Consider the following 24358-nt stretch of genomic DNA (forward strand, 5'->3'; position numbering starts at 1 on the left):
TGGTCAGTGTGGGCACTTGACCCTGGCCCCAGTTGCCAGGCAACCCCAAAGCGACAGACGACGGTGACACTGTTGCTCAGACAAGTGTTGCAGGCATGCTGCTCTCTGTGGCAAGTGTGCCTGTGTCAGCAGCAGCGTTGTCACTTCTCTGTCAGAGCTGAGGATGCACCAGCTAGGTGGGCTGGTGGGCGTTCTGCCCCTGACTCCAGGGGAGACTGAGGGACTGTGTTTCGAGCACATCCTCTTCCGGGTGAGGGTGGTCACTGCCATTCCTCTCCAGGTATGGAGAGGACTGCGAAGGCTGCCTGATGGAGCCATGTCCTCTTGGGGGAGTCATTCTGTGTGCCCTCGGGTGGCCAGTGTGCACCTGTTGGGTGGGCTTGTTGGCAGGGCTCACAGCCTTCACGTCTGCTTCACAGGTGATCCCGGCAGCCCCAGGTCTGTTCTTGGAAACCCACGTGTTCCTGAAAGGGATTGGGATCTGCAGGGGAGTTGTGTGGAACCATGGATGCTTTGGGAACGTAGAACAGGGCTTGGGCTCATTTGGACCGCATCCCAAGGATTTGTGGTGCAGGAGCAGAGTGCAGCGAATTGCTTGTGTTTTGCTTCAGGTTTCACCCTGCAGGTGGCATTTCTCCTGTCAACATGGCCTGTGTGCATCCTTGCTGATAAGGGGGACTTCTGAGGTTGTGGACTTGGGTGGACTCGGGGGCCAGTCTGGTGTGAGGTTGCTTTCCTCCCTCACTGATGTGTGCAGAAGGAAGCGGGAGCAGGGGCCGCCTGTTGAGTGGTTTCCCTGTCCCCGTGTTCCTGCCTGGGAGCTCCCTGCTGTGGGACATCCACCACTCTCTTCTGCTTCAGAACCATCTCATGGCACAGCCATTCCGCGGGGTCAAGGGCAGGAAGGACGTGGTGCAGTGCTGGATGCACGGGGAGCCAAAGCTGTCCATGCCGGCACATGAAGCTGTGTTGGCGCATGACCAGAAGCTTGGCCAAGGAGAGAGGTGCCCCAAGAAGCAGCCTGGAGGACAGCACGCTGCTTCCATGCTGCCGTTTGGTTGGGACCCTGGACTTCAGTCCCGTGAGAGCGCGTTGACTTGAGCGCTGCACCTGCCGGCCTGAGGAAGTCTTTGATGTCGCGTGCCCGGTGTATGGGTCCGTGCTTGCATCACGGGGAGCCCACACCAGCCAGGAACTCGCCAGGCTCTTTCATCTCAAAGTGTTCTTGGAGCAGCATTTGAGAAGTAAATGCCAGCCTATTATTTTGCCTTGTAGCAAATTAGAAGTAGGTGAAACCATGGTGTCGGGTGGCCTTTGCCTGCAGAAGCCGAGTTGCCCAGAGAAGAGAAATGAGTATCTTTCTTTTCTTTTCTTAATAAGTATCATTTCTCTGAACTGCAGTGTGGGTGTAAGGGCTCAGGGCTAGGGAACTTGAAAGTTTTGGGAGACTGGAGGTATTGTGCCCAGGAAACTCACTTCAGCTCCTTCAGGGGGGGCAGTCAGACGCGAGCGTGTTGTGAATTCAACACACATTAATCATTCAGCCCCACGAGGGAATTTTCTGTTCCTTGCTTTATCCGTCATTGAAAAAAATTCACAAGCCCTACATTATTCCATTTATTCTATGGTTATAAATAATGAAGTGCAATTTGTGACTCTGTGGTTTCTAATGCATTCAGATTGACTTAGAACATGATGGAAAGGAGCAAGCCTGGCATGGACTGCAGGTCTACGAAGAACTGGAACTCCCCAGCCAGCGCCGGCCCCCCATGCAGGGCTCAGAGAGGATGCTCAGATCTCTTCAGGAGCCTGGGCCGGAGTGGGGTGGGTCCCTTCGTTAGGTGTGTCCCCGTGGGTGCCCGCAAGGCCAGTTCTCCGCACCTCAGACCTGCAAGCTGGGACAAGAGCTCTAGAGACATCAAAAATGGAAATATCTTGAGTCATCTTTGGCTAGAGATTTGGGGGGAAAAAAAAACAGAAATCCTTCAGTGCAGAAGAGAACCTGAGGGTGAAATTTTGAAGCTGAGGACTGTTGCTGTGAGTTGGAGTGACAACAATATGGTCAAGGTTTGTTTTTCACAGTTGGGTTCACACTTATTTCAGGGCTCGGGGAAAAAATGTGTTCTTGAAATAAAGCTGAGCTCGTTCAGAGACTGCGAGCGTGCATCTTAGGAAGCGTCTTCCATTGGGCCTCGGGTTCTCCGTCAGGTGCAGCCCTCGGCACACCAGCTGTAGAGGCTGATTTTCCACATCTCCCATGCCAACTTCCAAACAGGCCTCAGCCTGCGCCTGCTGGCTGAAGTGCAGATGCCGATGAAGTCATTGCACCTGCAGGTGCCGGGGGGAGGCCACGTGTTCCTGAGACCGCATCCCTGCCCCCTGACTCTTTGCTGCTGGCCCTCAGCCCCACGTGGAACCTCTGGGCTTGGTTCAGGTGGTGCTCACACCAACAGGTGAGGGATCCAAGGGATCCAAGGTGACTGGCCTCCTCCCTGAAGCATCAGTGGGACCCCAGGGCATCCCTGCACACCATTTCCGTGCTGCCCAGAGCAGTGTCTGAGATCAGAGACTTGGAGCCCAACGGCTGGCCTGGACTTGTCTCTGCCACTTGCTGGTCCTCGGAGCTCAGCTCCTGTTCCGAGCTTGGAGCTGACACCAGGAAGCTTTCATCCCACTGTCCAGGGGAGCACCGTTACTAGCACATCCTCCCCAGTCCCACATGTTCTCAGCTGCAAAAGAGGTAAAGCAGCGCCCCTTGGAGAAGGCGTTTGGTGGAGCAGTTAGGTCTCTTCTTGGGTTGCCTGCACCCGGGTTCAAGTCCCCGCTCCTCTGCTTCCCATCCAGTGTCCTGCAGATGCGCACCTGGGAGGCATCAGCTGATGGCCCAAGTACTTGGGCCTCTGCCATCCATGTGGGAGACCTGGGTGGAGTTCCCAACTCCTGGCTTCGGCCTGGCGCAGCCTTGGCTGTTGTGGGCATTTGGGGACATGAACCAGTGTATAGAAGATCTTTTCCTCTCTGCCTTTCAAGTGAAGAATGAAGATAAGTTTTGGAAAAAATTTATAAGGCAGTATCCCTCCCTAGGTGGTGTAAGGATTCCATCAGCTATGATGTAAGGGACCCACATGGAGCCTGGCATGGGATAAGTGCTGACCGGGCGGGAAGCACTGTTCTCAGAATTGCTTCCCATTGCTTCCCCAGAGTTGACTCTTGTTGTATTTCGAATACTTTTATGTAACTAGTTTTCCTGGAATTATCAGTTAACAAAATGCGCTGGGAATATCTCTCTTTCTTTCTTTGCTTTTATGATTGACAGGTAAAAATTAGAAATATTTTGGCTTACAACATGATGTTTTGATGTATGTATATGAGAATACTTCAAAAAGTTCATGAAAATGGAATTAAAAGTTGCAAAAAGTTTTTGAAATCTATGCAAAGGTCTTCAAAAAGTTCATAGAAAATGCATTTTATGAAAGAACTATGGATGGATTTTAAATGTTTTTGCACCAAAACTTAATTTTTAATCCCACCTTCAAAACTTCGGCAGCACCCTCATTCCTTGTGGAGTGACTGAGTCAGCTTTTTACTAAGTATACATCACATAGCAGTGTACTTCAACAGTTTATAGAAAACCATATTGTGAAAAATGAGGCATGAATTTAAAAAACTTTTTGCACCTAAATGTATCTTTTAATTCTGTTTTCCATGAACTTTTGGAAATGCCCTCATAGGTGGGTGTATGTGTGTGTGTGTGTGTGCGCGTGTGTCCGTTTGTGCATGTGTGCGTGTGCGTGTATGTGTGTGTGCGTGTGTCCATGTGTATGTGCGTGTGTGTGTGTTCGTGTATGTGTGTATGTGTGTGTGTGTGTGTTTTCAGAACACTCAGAATCTGCTCTTAGTGTTGTCAAGACTGTGGTCTGCTGACATTAACTGCAGATGTCATGGCATATAAAGACTCTGGAACCTCCTCCTGCCCCACGGAAGCTCTGTACCCCTGGGGACCCCAGTTCTACTCTCCATTTCCATGAGCACCACTTACCTGTGTCCAGGAATGACATTGATGGAGACACTGCTGTCTCTCACCGACCATTATGGCCTCAAGTTTCCTCCAGGTTCTTAAAATGTCAGGATTTCATTCTCCTTTAAGGCTGAATTGTGTGGGCCAGCGCCGTGGCTCACTAGGCTAATCCTTTGCCTGCGGCGCCGGCACTCAGGGTTCTAATCCCTCTTGGGGCGCCGGTTCTGTCCTGGTTGCTCCTCTTCCAGGCCAGCTCTCTGCTGTGGCCCGGGAGGGCAGTGGAGGATGGCCCAGGTCCTTGGGCCCTGCACCTGCATGGGAGACCAGGAGAAGCACCTGGCTCCTGGCTTCGGATTGGTGCAGCGTGCCGGCATAGCAGCCATTTCAGGGGTGAACCAACAGAATTAAGACCTTTCTCTCTGTCTCTCTCTCACTAACTCTGCCTGTCCCAAAAAAAAAAAAAAAAAAAAAAAAGGCTGAATCATGGCATTCACACGAGGATACTTCAAAAGGTCAGGGGCAATGTAATTAAAAGTTCATTTTGGTGCAAAGGGTTGAAGTCCATGTGTAGTTCTTTCCTCAATGTGCATTTTCCGTGGGGTTTTTGAAGGCCCTGCATGTGTGGTGCAAGGCTGGTCCCTTCCTTTGGCAAGGTGACATCCAGTGTCCCCAGCACCGTTTATTAAAGATGCTGTGCTTTCCCCACTGTTGTCCTTGGTGCCTTTGTCACTGATCAGTCTGCTGCAAAGGGATCATTCTCAATGTGGCTCTGATGCTCTCTGTCTCTCTCATTCATTTTTGTTGCCTTCTTAGCTACTCCTCAGCTTATATGGTTCTATTTTTTTAAGATTTGTTTATTTTGAAGGAGTTAGAAGGAGAGACAGAGACAGAGATCTTCCATCTACTCTTTCCAATAGTTCCCTCCCCAGATGGCTGCAATGGCTAGCACTGGGCCAGCGCGAAGCCAGGAGCTTTATCCCGGTCTCCCACATGGGTGCAGGGGCCCAAGCTCTTGGGCCATCTTCCACTACCTTCCTAGGTACATTATCTGGGAGCTGCATCAGAAGTGGAATGTCTAGGACACAAAATGGCACCTATATGGGATGCCAGTGTTGCAGCTGGTAGCTTTACCTGATTTGCCACAATGCCAGCCCCAGTACTTTTTTCTTTTTAAATACCTCTACATACTTGCTTCCACAATTAAAATACGAAGTTGGCCAGTTTATCCCAGGCATGCCCAGTTACCTCTGCCCCTCTGAATTCCCAGTTCATGTCCGTAACGTGGACGTCCTCCTCCAGACCTGCATGATGCTTCCCATGCAGTAAATATTCGGAGATGAGTGGGGTTTGTGTTCCTGCCCTAGCTGGTCATCACACGCCTGTGTCTGCAATGCTCGTGACTCGTGGTTGCCAAGTCAGTTTGCTGGTACTTACTGCACTTCACAGGCATCCGAGAACGCTCACACCCACCCACATAGGGAGGTGCACACAACCTCGCTTTATTCTGGAAGCCTGACTGCACCGGACTGACTTTCTCTCTCCTCCACTTTCCATTCTCACCCCTCAACCAAAAGGCAAGGTTTGCGAGAGCCACGTTCCTGGGAGCTGTGAACTGGTACATCCTGGTACTGAAACTGTGTGGTGGAAGGCGTTGTTTCCTTGGTAGCCAGTACCTTTGCTGACACACACCGCCAGTATCTGGGCTCTGTAACTGTTGAGCTCAGACGACTGGGCCCCATTAAATAGCACAGAGTCTATGTTGGAATCCCTCTGAGTCAATTCTAGGGCTTCCCTGTTTTGTTGCCAGTGACTCATTTAGGAATGAGTGTAATCTAGGCTTGTACAACAGTTGTCTTTGCTCCCAGGAAGGGGTGGTGTGATGTTTGGATCTGTGCAGCAATCCTGGCGTCACAAGGGCCAGCTCAAGAGTACAAGTTAATACTCTGATAATGGCAGAGCAGGAGGGAGGGAAGCGCAGGGGTCTTCACATAGCCCAGCTGCTCCTGATTCACCACCTCCAGAGCCACCTCCTGTCCAGGTCTTGTCCGTGTTCTTGTGTGAGATCATCCACACAGGCCATTGTAGCCTGGGCATTCGTGCTCTACAGCTGAAAGCACGCTGGCCCAGGAGCCATGCCTGCTTGTTAGCTGCCTGGCTGCCTGTTGGTGAACTCACCTCCAGACGTTGGCTAGGAGAGGCGGGGGGACAGCATCGTTCAAACCGTCAGGAAAACGAAGTTTGCTGTTTTATGGCCGCCTTTGGGTTCGTGGGCAGGGGGAGTCTGAGTCACGGGCAAATCACAAGAGCAGCTTTCCAGTCATCCCTCAGTGCCACTTCTTAGCTGAATCATGCAGTTAAACTGCTCAGTGCTCACCACACTGAGCTTGCTGAGCTGGCCTGGAAGAGTGAGCCTGGGCTGCCGAGGCCCCGTCCCCTCCAGGGCCACCCGCAGTGGGGCTGTGTGGCAGGAGCTGTCGGGGCAGTTTGCCACCCTGAGATGGTCACCCTCTTTCCACCTTGCCCCTGCGGCAAGGCGGTCTGCCCACTCTGGTCCGTGCCTCGCGTGGCCTGTCTAAGGGAGCTTGGCCTTCTCACCTGGAGTATGGCAGTCACTCCTGCTCAGGGACTGCGCCTGTGCGAGGGCTGTGCTCTCTGTGAGGCAGAGCAGACCGTGTGTCTCCCCTGCCTGTGATCTTTTCATGACTGCCTGCCCACTATTTATGGACCTGTGCAAGCCACCTGATGCTCTCCTGGACGGGCGGATCTCTCACCCTTGTCTGCCAGAGACGTAAACACCGACCTGCTTCACACCAGAAGCTTCTAGAACATGACCATGGCAACCACCTCCATGTCTTTCCTGTTGCTCCTCTCTGGAACGCTCTCTCCTGGTCCTCCCTGCACCGTCCACGTCCTTCTCCAAGTTACGTCTTCAGTGGACTCTGAAGCCTCCCCGGATGCAGAATTAGGATCCATTTCCCCTTGTGCGCCTTGGTTGGAGCCCCTATCTCCCACCACATCCTGAGCAGCTCTGGACAGCCCTCACCTGCGTCCTACCCCGGGCCCTGCCCGCTCGTGGTGCACACCGTGAACGGAAGTGGAAGGGGCCAAGTGGCGAGAATGAAACGTCTGCTGCGATTTCTGATGCAGTGGACTTGTTGCAGGTTTGGGGATCCCGGGAGCAGGAATTGGATGCAGGTGTGGGGGCAGCAGGTGTGCGTGGCAGGGCCGAGGACGCTGGCCGGCTCGTGCCTTCCTGCGCTCACACATCAAGGTGCTCTCCACCACTAGTGGCTGCTCAGTGAAGCCTAGGGGGTAACTGTTCTCACTGCTTCCTCTCTTGTTGGGAGTCTGGAGACAGAAGCACCGAGTCATGGAGTTGCAAGCTCTCCCAAGAACTCCAGGTCCTTGCTGGCGCTGAGACCGGGAGGTTTAGGAAATTCCTGTCTGGGGCCTCTTCTAGCTTCCGCTGCAAACAAAGGGCGAAGTTTTCAGTCACTCCTTGAGCCAGCGTCCACATCCCTGTTGACAAATAAATCTTTTCCTGTCTTCTTGTGGGGCTCCATGTTGCCTTCCAGCACCCATCATTCAATGCCTGCTTCCAGTTTTTCTCAGGAAGGCCACCTGGGTTTGTCTTGGACACAGCACTGCACCTGCAGGCAGGAAAGGTGGCCCCCAGGGAGCCTGTAGATCAGGTCTTTTCACAGTGCTTTGTGCTGTGGATAAACAGGCCCTCTTCACCCTGGCCGCCGTAGTTAGAGGAGAACGGACCATCCCTGGGGGGGGATGGGCCTTCCAGTGATTGACGTTTGAGTGATGCTTACTGGTTCATTCCTGCCTCCATGATAACCAGCTTCATCAGGTGGAACAGCCAGAGTGACCTGGGACAGCTTTGCTCTCCCAACCAGCAGGTTTCAGGAAAGTGACCTTTGGCTTGCTCACCATGCCTGGGCTCAGCTCAGTTAGAGAGGCAGCGGGCGGCTGCACAGGTGGGATCTGCTGACAGTGCTGTGTGCCTGGGTGGTCGCGAGGCCAGTGTGGGCATGTGAAGGGGACCTGGGGGTGCTCAACAACCCCGTCTCAGCAGGGTGGCACCTTCAGGAAAGGGGCGCCACTCCCATGCCCCTCGGAAGCCAGCACACAAAGCGTCCTGCAGTTCCTTCAGTGTATCAACTCCAGGAAGCGGGACAAACAGGAATGATAAATGCCTTGTGTGCCTTGGCTTCCAAGCAGGAATCAGGGCGCAGGCGGGGCGAGTGAGTTTTCCTTGGGTCCGAGCCAACCAAGTGAAACCCCAGGAACCCGGTCTCCAGCTGTGTCATGACCGCACAAGATGCGATGCTGTGGACTTGAGATCTGGGCTGTCGTTCATGGGGGCAGAGACCCCTGGGCATGCAGGTCTGGGGCGGCCTGCAGAGTGTGGTCTAGTTCCCCTTGCTCTGATCACAAGCCCTGTGTGCTGAGTCAGTGTTTGGGCCGAGGTATCCTGGTCTGAGAACACGGGCATGGCACCTGACAAGCTCTCTGCGTGTGCTCCTCTGCCCCAGGAGGCGATGGAGCGCACAGCCGCACCTCGGACGTCGTCATCAACAGGCTCAGTGCTAAGAAGAGGCAGAGTCAAGAAAGACACGGCAGGAGTGTAGGACACAGAGGTAGCTGTGCTGACTGTAGCAAACAGTAGGTCTGAAGAAATCACCTGCTCAAAAGTGTGGGGACAGTTTGCAAATGGAACTGGGGTTCTCTTTATAGCTTCTGTCTCCACTTTCCAGGTGCTGGTTCCTGGCTTCAGAATATCATCTGGGTCTCCCACGAGGGTAGCAGGGACCCGAATACTTGAGCTGCCACCTGCTGCCTCCTGGGTGCACATTAGCAGGAAGCTGGTTCAGAAGCAGAGCCAGGACCCAGAGCCAGGTACTCCGATATGGGATGCAGGCATCCCCACCTCTTCTTGGTTCTCACGTGCGGTTCAGAAATGCACAGTCTGTGGGGCTCGTGTTCGGGCTGCTGAATCCCCTGCTAGGCACTGTCTGGAGCTCTGCCAGGACAAATATAAACAGCAAAAGAACTCACTCGGTAAGGATCTGTCTTTTTGCCAGCTTGCACAAGGAAAATGTGTTTAAGGAGAAAAAATGGTAGGAGGCTGTGTTTTTGTTACATGTGATGCTCATCGGATCCCAGCTCTGTGAAACCCATTAAAGACAACACAGAGCGTTGAGCACCAGCAGCCGAAGTCTTTGCTGGTTACTGACTTAGGAGATTAAAAACAGCCCAAGTGAAGATGAAGGTGGGGTCATAAACACAAGTCCCTGAAACCGTCCTTGGTGCTGTCCCGCAGGTCTGCTGGCTGAGGGGCTCAACGCCTTAAGGGAATCTCGCATTGCATAAGAGAGGAGGGTGCTCATGGCTGGCAGTGTCCCTGGGGAGTGGAGAAGGCTGGCAGCAGCCGCTGGGCACAGCCTGAGGCCAGCGCACTGTGCTCATCTCCGGTGTGCACTGGCCCCGCGGCAGGGTAGAGCAGGCTGATGAGTTAAATCAACCCCGTGTGGGCCTTCCCTGTATCAGGGGATTCATTCCCTTTACTCCACACCCATCTGCTTTCCTAACTCACTCCTGGAATGCAGGAAAATGCCAGCTGCAGCGCGGATGGGCATCACGGAGCCAGCTTCGGAGAGCAGGCCCCTGTCACTGTGTTGACATATCCAGGACTCGCCCTCGCGGGAACTCAACCTGAAGACTCCAAAACGGAGGCTTTGCCTGTCTACTCGTAAATAGAACATTCTGGCAACTGCATAATAAATATACATGACAATGTCTATAAGGGACCTGCAAAACATTCATGAAAAACTGAAATGAAAGATGGGCTTATTTTGCCGCAAAACATTCTGAAATCCATACAGATGAGCCGTCTTCCCTAAGTTCAAGGAATGTGAATATTACGAGACAACTACACAGAGTTCAAACTTCCCTTTCCCCCAGACGTGTGTGCTTCAGTTCCGTTGTCTGCAAACCTCACGTTCCCTCGACCATGTTGATGTGTGTGGAGCTCCCAGAGCCTCAGGGTCAGCAGTTGTCTGGATCCCCGGTGGGGATGTTGCTGGGACGGCAGACAGGTCTGTATTGGTCATGGCTCTGCACAGTCAGGGATCCGTGAGGCTGGGTACAACCCACAAGGCCGTGTGCACCTCCGTTTGTGTGCCCCAAAGCATCATGGCTGTGGTGCTCCTCTGCTGTCTGCCCTGGGTGAGGAGAGTCTCCTTGCTGAAACCCCATGCGTGTCTGCTCCCTCCCTCCAGCTTTAAGGTAGCCTCTTCATAGTATTTCGAGGCCACTGCACTGAGCCTGGCCTTCTGTCAACCCACGGTAGGAGAAGGTGGAGTTTTCAATGGGGACATGATTGACAGGATGAGATGTGGACCCTGGGAAGCTGTCCTGTGTCCAGCTTCCCAGTAGTCACAGGTTCCATATGCCTGACATTTGCAACCCAATTGCACAAGATGGCATCAGACTTTGCTTTGTGCTTTTGTGTTGTTTTGGGTCGGGTTTCTGAGTGGGTAGACAATCACATACAGCAGAGAGAAGCGGCTCGGTCCACCTCCCTGAGGCCGTGACCACCCTTCCCCTCCATGAGCACACCCAACAGATCAGGTGGCCTCCAGGTACCACGCCACCCCTTCCGATGCTGTTCGCTCCTACTTTGATTGACAGTCTATGCAAACTCTGTTGCTGGCTTTGGGCCAAAGTTGGAGTCAGAGGATCACAAATCATCTCTAGGTCTCCTTGCCCACAAGCGCTGGGTGGGAGACACTGAAACCAATGCCACTCTCGCAGGAAGTAAAGCGGATGCACACTTTGGCTGTGTTTCCAGCCACGCTGTCTGTGTGAGGACGTCCTCTGTGGCTGGCACCATGCATGGGCTCTGGTGCCCTTCCCCCCACAGTGCAGTGTGCTAGGCAGTGAGGACCTTGCCTCTCTGTCTCACCAAGGCCAAGCTGTGAGTTTGTGGCCTGGCCATTCATGTTTCCTGTCTGGGATCTGGAGAAAGCTGGTGTCGTAGAACAAGGGTGGAGAGAAGTGCCCATGGCAAGGAGAGGGCATCCAGTGACGGCAGCAGCTTCTGCCCACCTCGGGTGTCCTGAGCTGCCTGCTTCTGTCCAGAGTGGTGCCTTTAGATTCCCCTGCTCAGGGAGTGCCAGCCTAATTCCACTGAATTCCTCGTGTTTTTCTTTTGTTTTTTGAAATATTTATTTTACTTATTTGAAAGGCAGAACAATAGAGAGAAGGACACACACACACACACACACACATACACAAAGCGAGATCTTCCATATACTGGTTCAGTCCTCAGATGGCCACAGTGGTAGAGGCTGGGCCAGGCTGACACCAGGTGTCAGGAACTCCATTTGAGTCTCTCGCATGAGTTGCATGGGTCCAAGGACTTGAGCCATCACACCTCAGCCTCCCAGGTTCATTAGCAGAAGTGGAGCAGCTGGGACTTGAACCAGTGCTCACATATGAGATGCAGGACTCTCAGGCAGTGGCTTAAGCCACAGCACCACACCAGCCCCACCTCTTTTTTCTGTAGAGCTGCATGAACCATGAACCAGGCCTCTACTCTGATCAGGGGCAGTGTGTGTCCCCCGTTACCGGGGAGGAAAGATGGTCAAGAGAGGCTCCCTGCTCTGATGGCTGGGTCTGGGTCTGGGTCTGGCTGATCTCCAGGGCTGTGAGTAGAATGTAATTCTACAGAGAGATCTGGCCTTTTAAATTTGACCTTCTCCAACGAGAAAATTATATCAAAGGGGAAAATATTTACTTTTGACATTCACAATAACAAAACAAAAAATACATAAAAATCACTCCATACAAAATTTAAAAAGTCAAAGTCATGTGACAATCTTTGGTGGATGCACACTTGCCTGTGCTGCCTGAATTTCCATATTCCGGCATTGTCCTTAGTTCCTTTCACCCGCTCAGAGCACATTTAAGAAACAACTCTGCTTACTTTGTAAGTTAACTGACACCAGGATGATTATGGTTTGATGGGTAACTTTTCTGTTGTATATCCAGCTCTCTGCTCACCATCTGAAGGTGAGCCTTCAAATGTGGCCTGCCACATTAGCTAAAATGTTAGGGCCGTGGAAGCTACCAAGAGAAATGTGTGTCCAGGACTGGGCAGAGCAGACTCAGCAGATGAGAACCAAGTGCACGTGTGAAGGCACACATATGTGGATGTGTCTGTACAATGCATCTACTTATCACATGTGCCTGTAGATACGTGGGAAGGGTCTTTGAAAAGTGCCTGGGAAATGAAATGTGTGTTATATTCTATTTCTCATTTCCATGCACCTTTTAAAGTGCCCTTGTATTTGTATGTATGTAAAGGAAAGGAATCTTATTTCTGACCTTTTTGATGTGTTTTAGTACACGCTGCCTGATCTGGTTAAACACCCTGCATGTTCACAGCCCTCGGCCCTTCGTGGACTTCTGCCCTCACTCACTTTCCTGGAAGTCACTGGGGGGACATGAAGAAGCTGAATGCTATGATGGTGCTCTGCAGTGTCTCTGGTCAGTGGCTTTGCAGGGTGGGGAAACAAAGCACTTTCTCTCTTTAAAGATGAGGGCCCAGACCTCAGAAAAGCATGCCACTAGTGAGAGTGGGCCTGCTGGCTGCCCTGCGTGGGAGTTCTCCCACCTCTGCTGCTGCCCTGCGGATGCATCCCGGGGGTGAGCTGGGGAACCCAGAGCCTTGCCTGCTGTACCGCCGACTCGACATTGTCATGGCTGCATCGAGCCTCACTGATAACATCCCTGCCACTGCAGCTGAGGTCACCAGCGTTAGGGACCACAACAAGGGCATTTCCACAAAAGCTCCCGTGGAGCTGATGTGCACACCTCTGGGAATGGCTGCCTTCTCGTCATTCAGTGGCTATAAGCCAGAGTTTAGAGATGAGATGGAATTAGAGGGAGCTCACACAACTAGCAGCTTGTAGAGTTGAGTCTTGCAGTCAGTCCCTGGGACCGCAAACTTGAATGTTGTTAGTAGTGGGCTCACGTGAATTAGGATATATGTGCTTATGGACTCATCTATTCCTTATGAATGGGGCTATTTGTTTTTAATACTATTTTAACACCCTTTTGATTTTTGTTTTCATGTTTTTTGAAAGGCAGATAGGGAGAGAGAATCTTTTGTCCACTAGTTTACTCCCCAAATGCCCTCAAAAGCCAAGACTGGGCCAGGTTTGACCCACAAGCCATGAATTCTATTTGGGTCTCCCACGTGGGTGGAAGGGATCCAAGTACTTAGCTCACCATCTATTGCCTCCCAGGGTGTGTCTCAGAAGGAAGCTGGATCAGAAGTAGAGGAACTGGAACTCAAACCCAGGCCCTCTGCTATGGGCTGCTGGCATTACAAGTGGCGACTTAAATGATGCACCAAACACCTGCCCCTCTATGGGGTTATTCAGATCCCAACAGCAGGAGAGGACAGGATGGACTTCAAGGCCAGGTGGTTGCCCAGGGTTGCCATGACAGGGGGTGAGTTCCCAAGCCCAGGAAGTCTGAGTCTGCAGGCAATGCCCTTAACCACATCTGCACCCAGCCCTGGGGTCCCTGTTGAGAGGAGGGGGCAGAACTCCCAGAGTGATGGGGAGGACAGGGAGCAGGGGGAACTAGCACATGTAGTTGAGGTGACAGTGCCAGGCTCAAAGTGTTCAGAGGCGAGTTGCAGATCTAAACCAATCTCTTCTTAACTGTGTCAAATCCTGCTTCCCTTGTCTTTCAGGTTATCTGAGAATTTAAACTCCAGCCCCCTCCCCCACCAGCATTTGAATGAACACTGCCGGAAGTTCAAAAGGTGAAGTCACTAAAAACAAAACCTTAGTGTTTTGCTTTGCTTGTTTTGGGAGATGCCAAATGTCTATTCCTAGTATTTATGGAACCAGGAAGTGCTAATATAACAGGAATGCGATGGTCGGAGTAATCCGATACAACAGCCACCAGGAAGTCCTGGGAGCTGCTGGTAAGAGAAGTTGTTGCAACACTTCTGCTTGGCTGTCCTCCCCCCGGTCCCATAAAGTGCTGGTTTGTGAGCCATTCCTGCCAGTGTTAAGAACAGCGCTGCATCTTCACTGCTGTCTGGGCCCTGGCCACGGCTCCAGCTAATGCCGAGGCCGCCGCTGTGCTTCCCCCTCCCTCTGGCAGAACGCCACAAGGGAGCTATGTTTCTCTTCCGTGCTGTGAATGTATTTGCACACGAGAGCTCCGGGAAGACATGCCTCGCGTAGTATGCACGTGTCATGCTAACACACTGGTCACCAGCCTCATGTGCCTGTTTCCATTTAATTAGACATGCAATAAAACTCCAGTTCATCAGTTGTACAAGCCACATCTCAAGGACTCAATGACCATACATGGCTGGCATTGGCTAGGGACACTGCATTGCCTGGACAGCTGTAGGCCATTTCTGTCAACACAGACAGCTCTATTGGAGAACCATGTATAGAACCTGGCCTCAGTGGGGAAGAAGAGACAGCAATACCTGCAGATAGAGGTGCGACCTGGCCCCTCAGCTCTGGGAAGCAACTGGCAGCCTGTCCCTAGCAGGTTAGTCTCATGTAGCTCTTGCACACTGACAGTGCCCCATTGCTGTGACCATGTGTGTGTGGCCCTCAGACACAGGCAACTGAGCTATACCCAGTTGGAGTTGCTGCAGTGGCCCTGTCCCCATATGATCCATGGAAAATGACAAGTGCCCCCACACCTACAGCCAGGTTCACAGGGGCTCAGAGCTGCCAGCAAACATGCCATGCCTAAGAGAATGCGTCCCAGCTGACGATACAATCCTACAACCCTGCATCCTAGACCACAGGGACACCTGCAAACATCCCCAGTGTGGATCACAGCTGAAGCTACATGGGCCACCTGGAACCTAAGCCAACAAAGCCTATCCAGGCAACACCGAAGCCACCCTATGAAGTCAGTAATGACAAAAAATCAGATGCACAAATACCAGTGTTGAGACACAGGAAGGATGAAAAAAGCAACATGACACAGCAAAGGAACACAATTCTCTAGCAGTAAACTCCAAACAGAAGGAAACTGGCTAATTGCCTGAAAGAGAATTCAAAATAATTATTTTGAAGAGTCTTAGATATAAGAAAATATAGACAGACAATTCAACCAAACGAGGCGGATATTTCATGACATGAATGAGAAATTCAGTGTAGATACCATAGAAAATAATCAAACAGAAACGTGGAGCTGAAGAACTTAATAATAAAAAATACAACGGAGAGCCTCAACAGAAGTATAGATCAGGCAGAAGAATTTCTGAATTTGATAAGATTTTGAAATAACCAAGTTCAGAAGAATGAAGAAACGTTTTAGGGGACACCATTAAGGAAACAAATATTTCATTATGGGTTTTCCAGAAGAAGGGAGAAGATATAGAAAACTTATCCAAGAAATTAATTGTTGAAATGTTCCAGATTTGAGGAAAGATGCAGACATTCAGATCCAGGATGTTTCCAGTGCCTTTAACAGAATTGACTAAAAGGGATCCTCTCTGAGGATATTATAGTCAGATTGTCAAAAATACGAGATAGGGCAGGCGTTGTGGTATGGTGGGTTAAGTCACCACCTGTGTCCCATATTAAAGTGTCAATTCAAGTCCTGCTACTCTGCTTTTAATCTGCCTTTCCTGTTAATATATCTTCAGAGGCAGTAGATACTGACTCAAGATCCTGGGTCCTTGCTACCCATGTGGGAGATTCAGATGCAGTTCTGGGTTCCTGGCTTTGGCAGGCATTTAGGGAGTAAGTCAGTGGGTGGAAGAGATCTCTTTCTCCCTGTCTCAGTCTGTCTCTTTCTTTTTTGTTCTTTCAAGTAGATTAAAATAAATATTTAAAACGCACAAGACAGAACTCTAAAAAAAAAATAAGAGAAAAGTATCAGGTCACACAGGTCACATATAAAGGTATCTTCATTAGACTAACGGCAGACTTCTCAGTAGAAACCATCCAGGAAAGCAGAGAATGAGAAGATACATTCAAAATCCTAAAATATGACACTGCCAACCAAGAATTCTATACCCAGAAGGGTTATCCTTATTAAACGAAGGAGAAACTCTGTATATCAAAGGTGAGCAAAAACTGAAGGAATTCTTCACCACCACACTGACCCTATGAGAAATGAGTAACCAGAAGGTAAGTGCCATCATGAGAAAACACAAAAGCACAAAATTCAGTGGTATAGCAGTCACACAAAAAAGGAAGATCACCAAACCACAAAGGTGGGCCACAAGATGAAAGGAACATATGACATATGAAGCCAGAGAGAAATCTACAAAATGACAGAACTGTGTTATCATATTAATAATATTGAATATGACTAAACATAGGAATTAAAAGATACAGACTAGTTCCGGTTGTGGTGCCAGATTCTGTCCAGGTTGCTCCTCTTCCAGGCCAGCTCTCTGCTGTGGCCCTGGAAGGCAGTGGAGGATGGCCCAAGTGCTTGGGCCCTGCACCCTCATGGGAGACCAGGAGGAAGCACCTGGCTCCTGGCTTCGGATCGGTGCAGCGCACTGGCCATGGCGTCCATTTTGTGGGTGAACCAAAGGAAGGAAGACTTTTCTCTCTGTCTCTCTCTCCTCTCTCTCACTGTCTAACTCTGCCTGTCCAAAAAAAAAAAAAAAAAAAAAAAAAAGATATAGGATGGCTGAATGGATAAAACAGGATGGCCTAGGAATGCACCATCTACTAGAAATATATTTCACCAAAGTGTGCATAGACAGAATGAAAGAATGGGAAAAATGCCATGCGAATGGAAACAAAAAAGAGGAGTACCTATATTTATACTAGATGAAGTAGATATTAAGTCAGAAACTGTAAAAAGAGGCAAAGAAAGTCACTGTATACTAATAAAGGGATGAATTCAACACAAATTACAATCATAAATATATTTGTACCCAACATTGAAGCACCCTAATAAAAACGTTATTTGATCTAAAAGAGAGAAGCTCTACTGCACTAATAGTAAGGAACTTAGACACTGCACTTTCATCTGTGGCAGATCATCTCACCACAGTGATCAGCAAAGAAACAATGGAGTTAAATTACACTGCAGACCAAATGGACCTAATAGACATTTGCAGAGCATTTTATCCAAGAGCTACAGAATACACATTCATACTATCAGCACATGGAGCATTCCCCAGGGTCAGCCATGTGGTGGTTCACGAGTCTTAATTTTTTTAAAAAAATCTTGAAAACATATCCTGTGTGTTCTCTAATCATAATGGAACAGAAATGAAAGTCAACAAGAGGAACTTCAAAAACCATAACACAAGAAAGTTAAATAGTTTTTTTAAATGATCCATGGGCCAAGGAATAAAAGAAATTAAAAAAAAAACTGAAACAAAAACACAACATATCAATCCTGTAGTATACAGCAAAAACACTAAGGGGAAATTTATAGTGCTAAGTGCCTACATCAAAAAATGGAAACATTTAAAATAAACAACCTAATGATGCAATTCAAGGAAGTAGAAAAGCAGGAGGAATGAACTAAAACCAAAATTAGTAGAAGGGATGCAATGATGAATATCAGAGTGGAAGTAAATGAAGACAGACTTAGAAAACTGCAGAAGATAAGTGGAACAAAGCTGGATCATTGAAAAGATAAAATTGACAAACTCTAGCCGGACTAACCAAAAACAGAGAAAGGAGACCAAAATAAATGAAGGCAAAGATAAAAATGACAGTACAGCTGATACCATGGAAATATAAGAGATCCTTAGAGACTATTGTGATGAACTATCTGCCATTAAATTAGAAAACTCAAGAGAAGACTGAATTTCTGAACACATAAAATGTACCAAAAATGAACCAGAAAGACATAGAAAACCTGGATATACCATAAGAATTAACAATACTGAATCAGAAATGAAAAGTCCCTTACAAAGGAAAGCCCAGGACTGGATGACGTTACTGCTTAGTTTTACCAAACATTTAAAGAACAAATAACAATTCTTCTCAAACTATTCCAAAATACCAAAAGGAAGAGAATGCTTCCATACTTACTGTACAAGGCCAGCATTACTCTGATACCAAAATCAGACAGATATACAACAGCAACAAAAGAAAACTATAAACTAATATCTTAGCTGATCATGGACGCAAAATTCTCAACAAAATCCTAGCAAATTGAATCCAACACCACAATAAAGAGATCATTCTCCTTGACCAGGCTGAATGTATCCCGAGAATGCAAGGATGATTCAACATATGCAAATAAATAAATGTAATACATCACATTAACAGAATGAAGGGTAAAGACCATATAATATTCTCAGTAGTTTCAGAAAAAGCAATTGGTAAAATTCAACATCCCTTCAGGGTAAACTCTTTCCACTCCCAAAAAAGTGAGGTACAGGAGGAACATACCTCAACACAATGAAGACTATCATCACAGAATCACAGACTACATCATGGTGAGTGGGGAAAAGCTGAATTCATTTCCTCTAAGTTCAGGAAGGAGACAAGGATGTCAACTTTCCCCACTTACTTGATGAGGCATTGGAAGTCTGAAAGCAGTAAGACAAGAGAAAGACATAAAGAGCATCCAGTAGGAGAGAAGGAGATCAGATTTGCAGAAAACATGGTTTCATATAGAAAAAAACCTAGACTCCACTGAAAACTGTTGGAACTGGTAAATGAGTTCAGTGAGGTTGCAGGATACAAAATCAACATCTAAAAGTCAGTTATTTTATACACCAAAAATGAAACTGCTGAGAAAGGAATCAAAAAGCAATCCCATTCATCATGGCCAGAAAAAAACAAACCAAAAATCTAGAAATAAATTTAACCAAGGAAGTGAATAACCTCTACAACATTGTAAAACATTGATGAAAGAAATTGAGGAGTATATACACACAAAAAAGGAAAGGCATCCTATATTCATTAATTGGAAGAACTGAGATGGTTAGAATGTCCATCTACTTAGAGTAACCACAGATTCAGTGAAATTCCTATCAAGATATCAATGACATTCTTCACATAAATGGAAAAAATACTCTCAAAATGTGTGTGGAAGCACAAAAGACCCCAAAGATTCAAGCAATCCTGAGCAAAAAAGAACAAAGCTGGAGGCATCACAACACCTTACTTCAAAACATTCTACAAAGCTATAAGAACAGCATGGTCCTGGCACAGAAACGACATATAGACCAATAGAACAGAAGAGAGAGCCCACAGATCATATTTGCAGCCAACTGATTTTGAACAAAGCCTGCAAGAACATATGTTGGAGAAAGAATTCGCTTAAATAAATTGGTGCTGGGAAAATGAATATCTACATGCACATATGAAGTCAAATGAAAATGGAACAGATGCCAACAGGCGACCTGAAACTATGGAACTCCAGAAGAAAACGAGAAATGCTTCAGGACATTGGTCTGGGCGAAATTTTTTTTCATTGAAAAACTGAAAAATGGCATCACATGAAACTAACAAGCTTCTGTAAAGCAAAGGACGCAGTCAACTGAGCAAAGAGACAATGAAGAATGCAAACAACTCAACAGCAAAAAACCCCAATAATCCGTTAAATAATGGGCAAATGACCTGAATAGATGTTTCTCAAAAGAGTCATACAAGTGATTCAGCAGGTATATGAAAAAAGTTCAACATCACTAAGCATCTGGGAAATGCAAATTAAAGCTGCATTGAGATATCATCTCACCTGTTAGAAGATAAAAAAAAAAAATCCTGAGGAGAACAAGGGAAAGGTTGACTCTGATACCCTATTGTGGGGATGCAAATTAGTGCAGCCATTGTGGAAAACTAGAGAAGTCCCCAGATCTAGAAATGCTTCTACCATCGAAGCCTGCAGTCCCACCACTGGGTATAGAGCCAAAAGAGGTAAAATCTGTGAAGAGACACCTGCATTCACTTGTTGATTGCAGCACCTGCTTACATCAGCCAAGATGTGAGATCAGCCTAGGTGTTCATCAGTTGATGAGTGGATAAAGAAAACATAGAAGGCATTTATCCTGGAATACTATTCAGCCATAAAAATGAAGGGAATTCTATCATTTATGCAACACGGAGCTAGAGGCTGTTAGGTTAAGTGAAATAAATCAGATACAGAAAGATAAATACTGCATGCTCTTATTCATGAGACAGCTTCATGTGGAAGCTAAAGTTGACCTCAAAAAAGTAGAGAATACAAGAGTCGTTACCAGAGGCTGGAAAGGCTGTGTGTTTTGTGAGAAGGGGGAGTGATAAGAGAATGGTTACTGGGTACAGGTGTGCAACTGGATAAGTAGAACAGCAGGATAATTGTGGTTGACAGATTAATATCTCGAAATAGCTTGTAGACAGGTTTGTCAGTGTTCTCCAAGGAAATGATAAATGTCTAAGCAATATCTACCAATCACTCTGACCTAATCATTATATGTTGTATATGTGTACTGAAATGTCTCACTGTAGCTCATAAATATGTACAAGAATTATGCGTTTATAGCAAAAATGTGCTTTATTTGAAAGGCAGAGAGAATCAATCTTCCATTTGCTGGTTCAGTCTCTAAATACCTGCAATGACCAGGGCTGGGCCCAGCCAAAGCCAGGAACTGGGAACTCCCACATGGGTGGTGGGACTCAATGACTTGAACCATCAACTGCTGCTTCCCAGGGTGCACATTAGTAGGAAGCTGGAATTAAAAGCAGATCCACTGCCGGTACCCAGGCACTCTGATATGCATTGTGAGCATCCCAGGTGGCATCGTAACTGCTGTGCCAAATGCCCACCTGTACAAGCACATTTTCAAAGGGTAAAAGCAGGGCAGACGGAGAGAAGGCTTCCCTGGAGGGGGCCAGTTTCCTGGGCTCACAGATGAAGTGACATGGTGCCTCTGCATCCCAGGGAGCAAGGTGGCTGTGGTGGGCGCTGGGTACTGTGCTCTGGGAGCTAGAGTCTGCCCACACCACGTCCTCTCTTACTCTGTACCATGCACAAAGCCTGTTAGGAATTCAGACCTGTGCTGGGCCTCACAAACAAGAAGTGAAATATGTGCTTTGGACTACAGTTGGACATCAGAGTCTAGTAGTGGTAGTCACGGTGGTCATCAGAGAGACGTCCACAGAAGCCAAGTGACTCAGTGGGAGGGATAAAGGAGCTGCCCTAAGCCATGCTGGGAAGCTGTTGTCAAGAGCACAACCAAGAGGTTCTCAATTTCACACCATCATGGAAACCAGGGTTCTCTGGTTAGAAACCTTTTTGCAAACCTCTGAAATCACATGGGCTTGGGCTCACTCCTGTGGAGCAGTGGTTCTTGACTTTGTATGTTGGAATCATCTGAAATCTTTTCAAGCACCCAGTGCTCAGACCATCCCTCCAAAATGATTGAAAACAAATGTCTGGGCAGGATTCCAGGCATCGGTGTTGTTTCAGGGTTCCTGGGAGGTTCTGGTGGGCAGCTCGGAGAACTTCTTCCCTTTGTGGCACACAGGAACCAAAACACAAGTTCCAGCTCTGTCCCTGTCCTCTGCGTGGCGGTGCCAAGAGGGCCTTTGATTCATGTTGGGAATCTTGAGAGCATAACAGTGGAATAGGAAGAGCTGGGATCCAGAGCCAGGTGTCAGGGTCTACTCCAAGGTCTTCACCAAAGAGCTGTCACTCTGTCCCTGCTGTGTGCCATCATTTCCTTACCTTCGGCCTGCACTAGGTCTTGAGGGCTCCAATTTCCTTTGCATTGCACATTGGAAGCTGATGGCTATGCTGAGCACCCTGTTCCCAAGTCTGGTGTCATCTTCTAAGCCATCACCTGACAAGCTACCTCTAGTAAGCCTCTTGGGATATGGGGGTCTTGGGTCTTTTCTCCTTCCTGCTCCACAGGGTCCATGCAGAGCAGGACTCTGTTGCTGGCTAAAGGAATTGCTGTTTGCATGATGTTTGCCAAGACACTGCAGAGTCCACCATGCAGATCATATGAGCAGCCTTTGTTGACAGCAGAGCAGCTAGACTCGGGCCTTCTTAGGGACAGCCAGCTGTCTGCCCCTCCACCCTGGACAACTGGAAGAATTGGCCCCAGATTCTTGAGTGGCTTGGTGGCATTGGGACAAGGCTTGGAAAGATGTTTCAGATGCTGCACCTGGGCTGATGCGGCTGTGAACTAGGTCAGGGGTCCCCTACACCACACCCTGGCCAGGTTGGCTCGAGTCCTGGGTGTGGCTGGGCTGATAGAGGAAGCATCAGAACCCGTCGTCTTCAGCATGGTGAGAGCAAGAAATTGGCATCCCTGCCCTTTATTGCGCCAGTCAGCTGCGACCTTGGGCAGCACCTCTTTGGGCATTAGCTTCCTATTGTCAGAATAAGCTGCTGAGCCATGTGATTGCGAGACCCTTTCCACATCTAAAGCTGTAGGCAAGGATTGTTTTTGAAAGCTGACGCTGCTGTTACTCAGTGCCCTGTTGCTTTCAAGGTGCTTGACCTTGGATTTCGTGGTGCCCTCTTTTGTCTTTGCCATGATTTCCTGTGTAGAGAAGTTAAACTTAGAAGCCCAGGGTTTTCAGGGTCACTCATTTTTCCACTTAGGAAAAGAGACCATGTTGTCGCATTCCTGCTGTGGTCATGGTGTTTACAGTCAAGAAATCTTTGAAATGATTGCTGATGACCCTAAATCGCCCTGGACTTGTTCTCAAGCGTGTGCAGTTCAAGGGGTTGGGGCCTCCTGGGGATTCTGTTTCCTTCCTGTGGCTCCTTTTCGTTTCTCCTGTAATGACACACAGGGCAGAGAGAGAATCTGCTGACCTCAGGGGTCATCTGCCAGCCATCCTCCCAGCCCCACAGAACAGGTTCTCCAAGTGTGGTCCCTGGACAGCAGCAGCTTCCCTGGAACTTGTTAGAAATGCAAATCTCCAGGCTGCGCCAGAGCAGAGCATGCTCAGTCTGTATTTTCAAAGCCTTGAGTTGTTCTGGTGCCTGCAGAATCAGAGAATTTGAGAACTGTTACTCCGATGAAAGACATTTTCTTACCCTTCTCATTCCTAGTACGTTTATTTCCTTATTAAAACATTAAAAGACTGTGACACTGTTGCTCTGTGAATCTTTGGAAAGTGAAATTCTATTTCCTTCATTGACTTATTATGGTTCTAAAAGACCTATTAATTTCTCTTTGTTGAATAGCTTGGTTCCTCTTTTTCTGCCTTTCTTGTAGAATGAATTTATCCCTTGATAAGAATTAAATGAAAGGCAATCAAATAGGTGGCTGCTGATTGTTTTTCTAAAACCCTACTGAAGTTGAGTCTACAACTGGAAAAGCAGAGTTACAGAGAGTGAGGAAGACAAAGACGGCAAAAGAGATACACAGATCTTCCGTCTGCTGGTTCACTCCTCAGATGGCCTCAGTAGCCAGGGTTGGGCTGGGCTGAAGCCAGGAGCCAGGAACTCTGTCATCCAGGTCTCCCACATGGGTGACAAAGCACTTGGGCCATCTCTGCTGCCTGCCAGGCACCTCAGCAAGAACTTGGATTGGGAGTGGAGCAGCTAGGACTAGAACCAGCTCTCAGATACAGGATGCCAGTGTGACAACTGGTGGCCTCAGGAAGGGAAGGTGTTGGTTTTTTTTTTTTTTTTTTTTTGTTTTTTGTTTTTTTTTTGAAAGGCAGAGAGAGGAGGAGAGGCAGAAAAGATCTTCCATCCATTGGTTCACTCTGCAAGTGGCTGAAACAGCCAGAGCGGGGCCTATGGAAGCCAGGAGCTTCTTCCAGGTCTCTCAGCTGGGTAAAGGGGCCCACGCGCTGGGGCCGTCCTCTGCTGCTTTTTCAGGCACATCAGCAATGAGCTGGATTGGAAGTGGAGCCCGCCAGGTCTCCAACAGTGTCCACGTGGGATGCTGCCATCACAAGGCAGCTGTACTCGCTGCGTCACAGTGCCGGCCTTGGAAGGGAGGTCTTGACTGGCAGGTCTGTCATGGCCCTGGGTGGGCATGGAATGAAGAGGTGCAACAGTGACAGGCCAGGTGTGGAAAGTGAAGCGGTTCCTTCGGCAGCCGGCGCCAGGGTGCGGACACCACGTGGAGCAGAACGTGAATAAATGAGAAGGTGCCCCGGGCAGGCAAGGGTGCGGCTGGGCAGTGTGGAGCCGGGCCACTCCACAGAGGACTCGGGGCTTGGAGCGGGTCTGCCCTGCTGGGGCTGGACACACGCGTTGCTTCCTGTGCACCAGAGGATGCTGGGAGAGCTCATGGCAGAGGGCGGGGCTGTGGGAGACGCATGCTGAGGTGGGTGACATCCCCATTCAGGCGCGCTCTGTACGCTGAGGGGGGCCGGCGTCTTACGTCCATGT

The 24358-nt window shown here is 48.7% G+C and overlaps 1 long non-coding RNA gene across 8 annotated transcripts in view; it reads left to right on the forward strand.

Moving 5' to 3' along the window:
• Positions 1–24358, forward strand: part of LOC103352362 (uncharacterized) — a 184022-nt gene that overhangs the window by 31424 nt on the left and 128240 nt on the right. For 2 of the 8 annotated variants that reach the window (XR_016219948.1, XR_016219947.1), the window contains exons 2-4: positions 8785–8926; positions 12437–12580; positions 13797–13868. This is a non-coding gene — a long non-coding RNA (uncharacterized LOC103352362). Of the gene's footprint in view, positions 1–8784; positions 9089–9636; positions 9838–12436; positions 12581–13796; positions 16247–24358 lie in introns of those variants that run through there. The other 6 variants (XR_016219956.1, XR_016219949.1, XR_016219951.1 and 3 more) reach the window with 4 other exon arrangements.

The sequence above is a fragment of the Oryctolagus cuniculus genome, chromosome 13, assembly GCF_051225735.1.
Source record: "Oryctolagus cuniculus isolate XC-2025 breed Fujian yellow rabbit chromosome 13, ASM5122573v1, whole genome shotgun sequence".
NCBI lineage: Eukaryota > Metazoa > Chordata > Mammalia > Lagomorpha > Leporidae > Oryctolagus > Oryctolagus cuniculus.